The sequence below is a fragment of the Vigna unguiculata genome, chromosome 4, assembly GCF_037176805.1.
Source record: "Vigna unguiculata cultivar grain cowpea cultivar isolate G323 ecotype 2 chromosome 4, ASM3717680v1, whole genome shotgun sequence".
Taxonomy (NCBI): domain Eukaryota; kingdom Viridiplantae; phylum Streptophyta; class Magnoliopsida; order Fabales; family Fabaceae; genus Vigna; species Vigna unguiculata.
In genome coordinates, this window is record NC_140795.1 from 40,158,872 (window position 1) to 40,172,698 (window position 13,827).

Here is a 13,827-nt window from a genome sequence, read left to right on the forward strand (position 1 = left end):
AAATTTATCCACTAAATCAGTAACCCCACTATGGTCACTAATTTACTTTAAACTCCTTTTTAATCTTATATTAATTTAATTAAAGTATATTGTATTTAAAGATTTGTTACTTTAAAAGTAACAAATCTCTATACTTGATAAGGATTAAACAAAATAAGAAAATATTAATGGTTCAATTATAATACAGAATCTAACATTACTGTTTTAACATCTAGAAATGATGATATTATGTATATTTAAGAGTTAATCCACTGAATGAGTTTCAAGTCAAAAGTTGTATGTAAGGACTTAAAATATTCATGTAGTGGGTTGTTGAAGTCTTGAAGGTGAAAGCTAGAGATGACAAATAAATCTGTTTTCGTGGGTATTAATCGAACCCATCTCTGTTTTGACGGGGAATCCCCGCATTGACTGGGTATGTGTATGGGTATGGGGAATCCCCGACTTTTTCAATTGGGTATGGGGATGGGTATGGGGATGTACATATCCCCGCCATAATACCCGTCCTGTTTTAAATTATTAAAATATTCTCAATTAATTAAATAACCATATATATATATATACATAATTTTTTATTTCTTCTAATTATTTGGTTTGTCATGAAACTCATTCGCATTTCAATTATATTTTTCATTTTATTATAACCTTTATGTAATTATATTAAAAAGATGTATGTCAATTAAAAAAATTTATGTCTCACATTTGAATATTTCTATTATTTGTTAATATTTTAATTTATAGTATATTTTTCTTTCACATGAGAATGTTTAATACTCTCAATTTAAGTATTTAATAGCACACAAATCTTTTGTTTACTAGGTAATATAAAAAAAAATCATTTACTTATTATTCTTATTATTAGTTTTTGTTTCATTTGAAGAACTCTTTTGTTTCACTAAAACAATTTTTGTTTTTTCTCAACCACCGAGTATATATGTTGATATTTGAAAAGTTTTCTTAGATCTCTAAGATATTTTTCAACTTATCATACCCTTAATTATACATTTGTTTTCCTTTGTGCGATTTCTTTCAATAGTTTCTTAAATTGTTTGTAAACATTTGTTAATTTTTTAATATTTTTATTTCTTGTTTATTTTCATTATGTAGAATACTATTTCGATATATTTTATCTAATTATTTTTTATTTTCTAACTCATCAATCATACTATAATTGTTTTCACTATAATTGTATAAATAAATTTTATTTACTACAATATAAAAATTTAATGTAATTGTCATGAATATTTTTTTATCACCATCCAACATAATTAAAGTTCAAAAGATACAAGATCTATGTTAAAATTTTATTATTATGATTATTATTTGTTCTTTGTATCATTTTGATCAAGTAATGCATTATAACTTTTATTAGTGTATAAAGAAGAGATTCATTAGAATTTAAAAGATTGAAGTAAACAAACATTTAAAATATATTTTAATTTGAATATTTGTTTTGCTTTTATATTTTTAAAAAAATACTTTTAAATTTTATCAACTATGTTTCATTAATGTATACAAATTTAATAAATGTGTTGGTTCTCATGAAATTTTATTTGGTATTATAATCTAAAATATAAACAATTATAATTTATTTCAAAATTTTATTATGATTATTATTTGTTCTTTGTATCATTTTGATCAAATGATGTATTATAACTTGTATTAGTGTATAAAAAAGAGATTCATTAGAATTTAAAAAATTGAAGTAAACAAATATTTAAAATATATTTTAATTTGAATATTTGTTTTCCTTTTATATTTTTAAAAAAATATTTTTAAATCTTATCAACTAGGTTTCATTAATGTTTGTAAATTTAATAAATGTGTTGGTTCTCATGAAATTTTATTTGGTATTATAATCTAAAATGTAAACAATTATAATTTATTTTAAACTTTTATTATGATTATTATTTGTTCTTTGTATCATTTTGATCAAATGATGTATTATAACTTTTATTAGTGTATAAAAAAGAGATTTATTAGAATTTAAAAGATTGAAGTAAACAAATATTTAAAATATCAATTATGTTCTTTGTATCATTTTTATCAAATGATGTATTATAACTTTTATTAGTGTATAAAAAAAATATTTATTAGAATTTAAAAGATTGAAGTAAACAAACATTTAAAATATATTTTAATTTGAATATTTGTTTTTCTTTTATATTTTTAAAAAAATATTTTTAAATATTATCAATTATGTTTCATTAATGTTTGCAAATTTAATAATTGTTTTAGTTCTCATTAAATTTTATTTGGTATTATAATATAAAATGTAAACAATTATAATTTATTTTAAAGTATTTGATATCGAAGAAACTATCATCATTGTAATATTGAATATTTGATAATATTATGTTTCCTTTATCATAATTTTTTTATTATTTTAGAAAAATTAATTAAAATTAATATTGAAGTAGTAAGAAAATGGGTATGTGTACGAGATTATATCCATTATCCGATGGAGATGAAGATGAGTCAAAAGTTTAATACCCGTTGAGTTTGGGTATGAGTATGTGGATGAATTATTTTTACAGGATAGGTATGGAATAACAAAACCCATGCCCGCCCCGTTACCATCCCTATATATACATACATACATATATATATATATATATATATATATATATATATATATAATATCTCAATAACTATGATCATATGAAACATAATCCAATGGAAAAGGAAAGATGGGTGGGTATGTGTACACAAATAAATAGGTAGAATCATATAGGTACGAGGAAGACCGGATTAATGAGTTTTAATAATAATAATCTATAATGTAACAATGTATAAAGAAATACATTATTTTTATATTCACATTTTTTTATTTTATTATATATATATATATATATATATATATATATATATATATATATATATATAAATATATAAAATATCTCAATAACTATGATCATATGAAACATAATCCAATGGAAAAGGAAAGATGGGTGGGTATGTGTACACAAATAAATAGGTAGAATCATATAGGTACGAGGAAGACCGGATTAATGAGTTTTAATAATAATAATCTATAATGTAACAATGCATAAAGAAATACATTATTTTTATATTCACATTTTTTTATTTTATTATTTTAGTTTAATCTTTAATTATTATTTTAAAAATTAATTATTTTATAAATAATTTATTTTTGAATGTTATTTTAATTTTTTTATTTTGTTTTTAACAGTTATTCTTTTGTCTATATATTTTATTTTTTTACTTTTATATTTAACAATTATTTTAAAAATTAATTATATTTTTTTATTTATTTTAATTTAAATTTTTATGAAAATTAAAAAATACAAAAACGTAATCGTAACGACGCTTATATTTAATAGTAATAATAATAATCATAAAATTGTATCTATAAAGATAAAATAGTAAGTTTATATTTTATCTATTAAAACATTTTTGTTATTCTATTACATTTATTAAATCTTTCTTAATTTTTTATAAATTTTATTTTCAAACCTTTCATTTGATCTCCAAATTCTTTAAAACAAGCGATACAAACTTTATCTTCCAATATCTTCGAATTCACTTAATCACTTCTTCTCAAATTCATTTTTGAACTTGAACAGGGCATAATGCTATAATTACTAAGGATAAAACGTTAAATAAGTCATTATTAGATTATATTCATGCCAAGTCAATATATACAAGTTTTTACAAAGACATCCTACATTTCAATATAGAAACCTAATTACAGATTTAATTAACTGAAATAAAAAAATAAATTCTATGAAATCAAAGAAAAAAGTTATTAGAATTATGTACCTGCTAATCTTTGAGCCACCTTTGGCACTTTGCTCTCTTTACTTCAACCATTAGAAGTAGATAGTCTATTAGTCTGTTCAAGAATCTCAGGTAAGCAATTCTCCATGGTTGCCAAAGTAGCAATGGAAATAATAAGCCCCAAAAGCCTGTGAAGAATCCTAGTCCCAAGCTCATGTATAATGCTCCATACAAAACTGAGTTATCATCTTCATCACCGACTTCAAGTCCTTTACTCTTTATCACCTTCTCATCTCCTGGACAACGTTCTTCAAGCGGTTTCCCACAAAGTTCAATATTTCCTTCGAAACAAGAGGCATCAAATGTATCCATGTGTCTTCCCAATGGGATTCTTCCCGAAAGAGAGTTGTCTGACAAGTCTAATTTTTGGAGAAAATCCATTTCAGAAAGAGAAGAAGGAATTCTCCCATGGAATTGATTTCTTGATAAGTCAAGGGATTCAAGTGAACTTAAATTTCTAATATTGGAAGGAATTTCTCCACTCAATTTGTTTCTTGATAAATTCAAAGATACTAGCCCGAACATATATGTAATCTCTTTGGGCATTTCACCTGTTAAATTGTTACATGACAGATCAATGCTCTGAAGAATCAATTCAGGACTTATGAAGCTTCGTTCCACACCTTTCCACATCCATGTTATATGAAGTATATAATAACTACCGGTGAAAAAGCTATAAATTTGAAAGTAAGTAGTGTTATACCAATGCACACGGCTTTCAACTTCAGTTTTGTTAATGCTCTTTTCAGACAATGCAGTGCAATTGTTTAAGCAAGTTGGGATTCCTTCTGATAACTTATTACTGGAAAGATCCAACAATTGAATACGCTTCAAATAACATATATGAAGGGGAATATTTCCAGAGAAGTCATTCCCTCGCATGATCAAGATTATCAATTGCTGCATGCTTTCTCCTACCCATGATGGTATTGCACCCGATAACATATTCTCACTCACATCCAACATAATTAAATTGTTGCAATTCTTCAAAGAGGAAGGCAATTCGCCCATTAAACTATTGTTTCGTAAAACCAAAGCTTACAATTTCACAAGGGTTCTCATGGACATAGGAATCTTCCCTGACAATTTATTGTTGCTTAAATCAAGAAACAATAATTGGTCTACAGATTTCCAACAATCTGGAAGTTGCCCGTTTATTAGATTATCTGATAAATCTAGAGTGGCCAAGTTTGAAGCTGTGACGTTTCCACATAAGAATGAAAATAAATCAGAAAACTTATTTGTAGAGAGTAGCAGCTCGAAAGCTTGTAGTAAAAATAATGGAACTTTTCCCCCAAATTTATGGATGGTCTCAAAGGAAGCTTCAAGTGCATGTTAGGAATTGAACCAATGAGATTATTGTGAGACGTATTCAGAAAGTACAAAATTTGCACCTTGTTCCAAAACCATTTTGGTACAAAATCATTTAACCCATTATCAGATATATCTAGGTCGGATAAGGAATTTTGAGTTTGTAGCCAACTAGGAAAATTCGGCCCTAGCTTGCAATTTTTCTTTTAATTTTTTAACTTTTAAGAACAAAACTGTAAAAAAATCTGAAGTTCCAAATAATCAATATCTGAAATGCAATCATTAATCCAAACTATATTATATCAACGAACTTGAAGTTTGAACAACAGTGTCTCAAATTATTATATGTTATTTTGTTTGTTCAATACTAACTATATGACTCTTCCTGTTTGCTACAATATCTAAATCACCGAATCTTGATTTTGTGAGAGTCACAAAAGTTTGCAGTGGGAATTATGAGGAAGCAGTTTGAGAGACTAACGTGTTGGTGGATTGTGTTCTATCCACACACTTTACATACACAATCAATCATGTTTCGTAATCCCTTCACAAAATATGCTTTTTTATGTATCCACCACCTTTAACTCCTCCTTGCAATTAAGAGACAATCATGTATATGTGTGCATTTTTTAGGTCACAAAGGCAAGAAAACGTGGACCAAAAAAAAAGTAGTGAAAAGTTTTAGAGAAATTTAAACCTGAGCGTACAACACATGGAAAAGTTTTGGTATGAAGAAGGAAACACATGGAAATGTGGACCAGAAAAAAGCAGTTATAATGTTATACTGAAATTTAAAGCTCAGCATACAACACATGAAGAAAGGTTGGTATGTGTTAGTATTTCAAGGTTGTGAAAGGGATAATTGAAGGGATAGAGAAAATGTGTAGATAGTAGAGTATGAAAGTAGTAGTTGGAGAAGTGTATTTTGTAGTTGAGAGTAGTTGTATTGGACGTTGTATTAATTGTTCTTCATTGTTACAAATGGTAGGATACATGAGTATTTATAGACCCATAGATTATTCTAGAAACTTCTAGCTAGAACTTGTCTAAATACTTCTAGAGTTTTCTACATAGTACAATGTTCTTGAATTTTCTTTCTATCCTAAGCTTTTCTCCAATACTCTAGAAGTTTCATTACATTTCAATAACTCTATCTTAGATTTTTCTAGATTGTTCTAGAATTTGCATTATACTTTAATACTCCTCCTTGATGCAAATTCGGTAACTCCAAGCATAGTGCGTAGTAGTTCAAATCTTGGTCTTGGTAAGACCTTTGTGAAGGTATCTGCAATTTGATCTTCTGTCGGGCAGTACTCAAGTCGTATCTCCATATTTGTTTCCGCTTCTCTGATGAAGTGGTATTTAATTGCTATATGTTTTGTTCTGCTGTGATGCACATGATTCTTTGTCATTGTAATGGTTGATTTATTGTCACAATTAATTGTAGTAGGGCCACTTTGTTTTTCTCCCATATCTTTGAGTATTCTTCGAAGCCATATAGCCTGACTTGTTGCTTCAGTGGCTGCCACATATTCTGCTTCAGCGGTTGATTGGGCAACTGTGGCTTGCTTCTTTGATGCCAAAGAGAATATTCCCGATCCAAGTGAGAAAGCATAGCCTAAGGTACTCTTCATGTCGTCCACTGACCCTGCCCAATCACTATTAGTATAACCAAGCAATGTTGGATTGCTTGTGGATTTGTACCATATACTGTACTCTTTGGTTCCTTGTAGATATCTTAAAATTCTTTTGCGTATGCCAAGATGTATTTGGCTTGGGTTTTGCATGAATCTTGATAAGAGACTTGTAGCGAACATGATATCTGGTCGTGTAGCTGTAAGATGAAGTAGACTTCCAACTAGACTCTTGTATCGAGATGCATTGGCTTCTGGTGCTCCATCCACCTTTTGTAGTTTCTCATTCGTCACTAGTGGTGTGCTTACAGGTTTACACCCGTACATCTTAAATTTCTTCAGCAAATCTTCTGTATCTTTTTTTTGTGAGATGAATATTCCATCATCTCTTTGACTTACCTCTATGCTGAGGAAATAAGTCATCAAGCCAAGATTAGTCATCTCAAAGGTCTTCATCATATCTTCTTTAAACTCCATCAACATCTTTGTGTTGGTTCCAGTATAAATAAGATCATCTACATATAGAAAGAGTAAAAGAGTATGCTAACCTTGTGTCTTGATGTATAGTGTAGGCTCACTCTTGCTCCTCCTGAATCCGTGATTAGTGAAATATTGATCGATTCTGCTGTACCATGCACGAGGAGCTTGTTTCAGGCCATATAAAGCTTTCTTCAATCTCAACACTTTGGCTTCTTGGCCTTTAACCACAAATCCTGGTGGTTGCTCTATATAGATCTCTTCTTCAAGAACACCATTGAGGAATGCAAACTTGACGTCTAATTGGTAGATGCTCCATCCTTTTTGTGCTGCAAAGGCTATTAGAGTCCTTATTGTGTTTAGTCGAGCAATTGGAGCAAATGTCTCATTATAGTCTACTCCAGGTTGTTGCGAATAACCCTTAGCTACCAACCTTGCCTTTTGTTTGTGTATGGTACCATCAGGGTTTAACTTTGTCTTGAAGACCCACTTAACTCCGATGATATCTTTATCTTTTGGACAGTCTGCTAGCTCCCAAATGTTGTTTTTCTCTATTGTCTTTATCTCTTCTTTCATTGCCTTGACCCATTCTTCTTGTTTTGCGGCCTCTTCAAAGGTTCCAGGCTCTAGTATGGCCAAGTTGCAAGATTCATAGATGTTTGTTAGAGATCTGATTTGTCTCGGAGTGGATTCAGGCGATGTTTCTTCTTGATCTTGAATTGATGTTGGAGTTGCAGGAAATTCTGGAGTTATAATGGTATCTTGATCGTTATCTTCTTGGCTTGTAGTTGGTTGATTGTTGGGCATGTATATTGTCTTCCTTTCAATTTGTTCCTCTTCCCAGTTCCAAGTATCGCTTTCATCTACTTTAATGTCTCTACTAATAGTTAGCTTCTTTGTTTGAAGATTATAGACTCTGTAGCCTTTGGATTGTGTACTATAACCCAAGAAGATGCCTCGTACGATCTTGTCTTCTAGTTTGTGTCTCTTTTGGTCTGGAACATGAATATAGCAAACAAATCCAAATACTCTTAGATGTTTAGCTGATGGTTTCTTACCGCTTCAGGCTTCAATTGGAGTTTTGTCTTGAACTGCTTTAGTAGAACATCTATTGAGTAGGTAGACCGTAGTGTAGACTGCTTCTGCCCAGAATGTATTTGGTAGTCCTTTCTCCTTTAGCATTGATCTCACCATCTCCATGACTGTGAGATTCTTTCTCTCTGAAACACCATTTTGTTGTGGAGTATATGCGACTATAAGTTGTCGTTCTATGCCTTCATCTTCGCAGAATTTGTCAAACTCATGTGATGTGTACTCCTTTCCACGATCACTTCTAAGTACTTTTATTTGTTTTCCACTTTGTTTCTTGACAAGAGCCTTGAATTTCTTGAATATTCAAAGACTTCTGACTTTGCCTTTAAGAAATAGACCCATGTCATTCCAGAAAAGTCATCAATGAAAAGGATGAAGTACCTATTGTTGTGATGTGAAGGCGTCCTCATCGGTCCACAAACATCGGTGTGGATTAATTCTAGTAAGTCTTTTGCTCTCCATGCTTTGTCTGTTGAGAATGACAATCGGTGTTGCTTGCCGAGAAGACATCCTTCGCATGATTCATTATTCTCCTTCAAGTAAGGAAGATCCCTCATCATGTTTTTCTGATATAGAAGCTTTAAGGCATGTGTGTTGAAGTGACTAAATCTCCTATGCCAAAGCCATGAGTCATCAACTTCTGCCTTCATGGCAATATTAGTTCCAGGTTTGAAGCTTATGGGAAAACTTTTATTTCTCTTCTCCATTTTTACTTCACCAATTTCTATCCTTCTATTGTCATAAATTTTGCATGTATCTTTCTTAAAGTGAAGAGAATACCCGTTCTCCATCATTTGGCCAATACTTAAAAGATTTTCTTTAAGATTGGGAACTAGTAAAACATCCTTGATGAATTTCGTACCTTTCTTTGTCTCCACCATGACAGTTTCTTTGCCTTGAGACTCCACTGTGGTGCCATTTCCAAGTCGAACTTTGACATTGATAGATTTATCAATGTCTTTGAAGATGCTTTGATCTTTGGCCATGTGATTGCTGCATCCACTATCCAAGTACCAATTTCCTTCTCCACTATGAGATTCTTGATTAGCATAGAACAAACGTTGCTCCTGATTATGTTCTTCAGCAAAGTTTGCTTGATGCTTATTTTTATTACGACAATACTTCTCCACGTTTCCAAGCTTCTTGCAATAATGACATATTGGCTTCCCACGATGCCAACAGTCTTTTTCTTCATGACTTGACTTATTGCAAATGCCACACGGAGGATATTTATCTTTCTTGCTTCCAGAAAAATTTCTAGAATCTTTGCTTCTAGAATATTCTTCAATATTTTTCTTTTCTCCTTCTCCTCTCCTTTTGGGTTGTAATTTGAGCTTTGATTGGAAGGCATTTTCGACTGAATTTGTATCAGCACGATTATTTAATCTTGCTTCATGTGCTCCGAGGAGACCAATTAATTTACTTATCGATAGAGAAGATGGATCCGACGAAGTTTCTATGGAAGCTACTATGGAATCATATTTCTCTGTGAGAGTGATAAGAATTTTTTCTACCACTCTTTTTTCCTTAATTTCTTTTCCATATAACTTTATTTTATTCACTATTTCCTTTATTCTTCCATAGTATTCTTCAATGGTCTCAGATTCCTTCACTCTGATGGTCTCAAATTCTCTTCTTAGATAGTGTAGTTTAACGGAGCGTACCTGTTCATTGCCTTCAAATTCTTCTTCCAAAATATCCCATGCCCTTTTTGCAGTTTTTGCATCCATGATCCTCCTGGCGATAGTTTCTCCCACAGCTTGTTGAAGAACAAACAATGCTTGGGCATCCTTTTGTTCAGAATCTTCTAGCTTTTTTTGTTCCTCCTCAGACAGAGTCTCAATATTATCTAGTTTTGTATAACCAGATTGAACAATATCCCACAATTTTTGTGAGATAAAATATGTCTTTAGTTTGAGTTTCCAGAGGTCAAAATTTTCACCGGTAAAAACTGGTAGGGGGACTGAAGAAAAGTGAACAATTTTAGAAGCCATATATTAAGAGAAAAAACTCTCTTCTTTTGGAAGTATAGAAAGAAGGTTTTGGAAGTAATAGAATATTTTTTCTACGCCCAATAAATGATCGAACGTAGCTCTGGTACCACTGTTAGTATTTCAAGGTTGTGAAAGGGATAGTTGAAGGGATAGAGAAAATGTGTAGATAGTAGAGTGTGAAAGTAGTAGTTGGAGAAGTGTATTTTGTAGTTGAGAGTAGTTGTATTGGATGTTGTGTTAATTGTTCTTCATTGTTACAAATGGTAGGATACATGAGTATTTATAGACCCATAGATTATTCTAGAAACTTCTAGCTAGAACTTGTCTAAATACTTCTAGAGTTTTCTACATAGTACAATGTTCTTGAATTTTCTTTCTATCTTAAGCTTTTCTCCAATACTCTAAAAGTTTCATTACATTTCAATAACTCTATCTTAGATTTTTCTAGATTGTTCTAGAATTTGCATTATACTTTAATAGTATGAAAACAAAGAAGAAGAAAACAAAGGCTTTATGAATATCTAAGTCCACTTTTAAAGTTAAGCACAACCATTTTCAAAAGTAATTATTACACAAGCTTGTCATACTTTCATAAAAAAAAAAATTACAGAATTGATACCCATTTTTCAATCGCTATATGATTGAATAATCATCTTAGTTGAAAATAATCGCTACTAGCAAATGAGTCATCCATTAATTAGTTTTAAATTAATTGTAATTATTTAAGTTAGATTTCATAAGATAAATGGTTTGTATAAAATATATGAACTAAATTATTTTAAAATATATGTATGTTTAATACATGCTTTGTGTTGTTATAATCAAAATCATACTAAGCATTGAAACATAATGAAACCATCTTATTCACGCTAAGTCACAAATGTTTATGCTCACACAAAGCCCCACTCACGCATAACCATACTCACACAAAGTTTTGTTGAATATAACTACACATTCACGCACACGACGAGAATGAAAGGAACGAGACGCGCACCACACAATAACGAGTGGCAAATTCACCGTGTATTTTAGTATTGAACGAATAGGCTTTATAGTCGTGCAGAGTAACAAAATAATAACGTTGCGCAACGAATATCTTCAACCAAACTAAATGAATCTGTTGCCGTTTTACTAATGCAACTAACACCAAATAAAAATTGCCCAATTATTAAATAAAAACCTGCTTAAAACTTTTTCTTCTTTTATACCGAGAAATTTTCTAAACTCCTGAAATGATTATGTAGGCAATGGTTTTGGAATATATAAGCTATTTGTTCTTTGTTCTTTGCTTAATATTTGTTATTTGTTCTTTGCTTCCTACGTGCTCGAGCTCTACACTTCTCGTTTTTTTTCGTGATAATCAATTTAGATACCAATTTATAAGATAAAAAATTATTATTTATTAAAATAGTTATTATTATAAATAAAAAATTATAATTAATCATTAAATTGGTTAGTAATTAATTAGAGTCTAATTTAGAAAATAATTTTTTTGATAGTAAGAAGCTTGGTACACCAAATTTCTTTCCTAGCTAAACCTGATAACTAAATTTTAAAAACCAATTTAGAGGTTAAATTTTAGAAACCAAGTTAGAGACCTAAAATTGGTTATTAATGAGATATTTTCTTGTAGTAATACTATCATAGTTTCTTTATGACAATTAAGAACATTTCTATCATAGTTTCTTTATGACAATTAAGAACATTTCTAGCAAAAGGAACTACCGTTAGTAAAGCCATGAATAGGTGAATAAGAAATAATCAATGTTTATTAAATTGATGAAAACGAATAAATGGCTGAGGGAGACCATGTGGGTCATATATAATTAATTAATGCAAATATTTTTAGTGCTAGTATTACGAATGATAAAAAAATTAAATAAGTAAATTCGAATGATTACAATCATTATAACATTCCAATTTCAGCAGCTTAAAACTAATAAAAATAGGGAATTTCATCATAGTTCCAAAACAGATAATTCAGTGTACACCATATATTAATACAATCTTATAAAAGATATGACTATAAAAATATATCACTTATACACTTAAACTAAACTAATAAACTCTATACTTAAACTGACCACTGCTAAAGCTCTCACTGGAAACTTCCTCCTCAATAAGAAAAACGATGGCTCTTCATCCTCCAGAAATGCCTTTGACATTGCAACCACATCTGCTCCCACCGAATAGGTGATCATCGCAAAAGGAAACATACAACACAAGATAGGAACACAAAAAGTAAGGGTAAGCTAATCTGATTAAAGGAATCATACAGTTCAATTATAAACAGAAATCATGCAATCTTTCTCATTTTCACCAGAATCACATAGACCACCACAAACACAATGCATATATATTACTCTAGACTCGATATCCGGATTATGTAAGCGACATTGGATCTCTTGGTGGTGTGCACCTGTGACGGTTTCCAAACTTTGCAGAGTTGGACACAAGGAGTTATCACCCGACCACTCACAAGGTAAGTCCCCTTCACGTCTAAGACTTGATCAAGTCCAAAGACTAGGACCTCCTGCTACTCCTCACGACATAATCCATTCTGCTCTACCTGAGCGTGAATGATTATTGGAGTTTCAGGATACCAACCAAATTAGGAGTCCTCATGTTCTTACACATACACTAACTTATTCTCTAGAATTCCCCTCGAAATTCTAGTGCAACCACGCCTTCTAATGATCTGATTTTATACAATTTCTACCACATGTACTACCAGTCACAATAATCCAAGCATAATATAAATAAACATCACATTAAATCATTTATTATAGCTTCCAATAATTAAAATAGAGGAATAATCAACAATTCTGCATAGGAACTCGAAATTCTAGTGCAACCACGCTTGGGCGAGAGGGTCATTCTCGCTTAGGCGGGTCACTCTCGCCTGGGCGAGACTCAAACAGTGGGCAACTCTGAAACTGAGCGAATTCTCGCTCAGGCTAAGGTGTTTCGCTTAGACGAGAGTGTCTCTCGCCCAGACGAATCCAGCTCACCTAGGCGAGACCTCGCGCAGTTGCAGGGGTGAATTTCTGATATTTTCGCTCAAGTGAGAGCTGCTCGCCTGGGCGAAATCAACAGAATTCCAATCTATTTTCACATGCAGAGCCACGCAATTCATACCAGAAACCTAATTTTCATACAACAATTAATCCAAGCATCAGTCAAACATAGGATCATGCAAATCTAAGTTCTCATAGAAGATTTCTACTGAATTTGAGCAAAAGGATAGCTTCCCTTACCTGTTATCCTGTTTAGACAGCTTTATAAACATCAACGCCATAAAAACGTCAACACCTCTAACTCCACAGGATGCTCTATCTACACATAGAAACATCACAAGAACGATCATGACATACCGTTATGATCACTGGTCAGTATGTCATACTAATGATTAAAACGTCACATGCAAGCGGAAGAGGGCTTGCATGCAACAGAAAAAGACTAAAAAGAGAGCGGAAACTCAACTTACGCGAACGGAGAAACTGATCGGTCCAATTTGA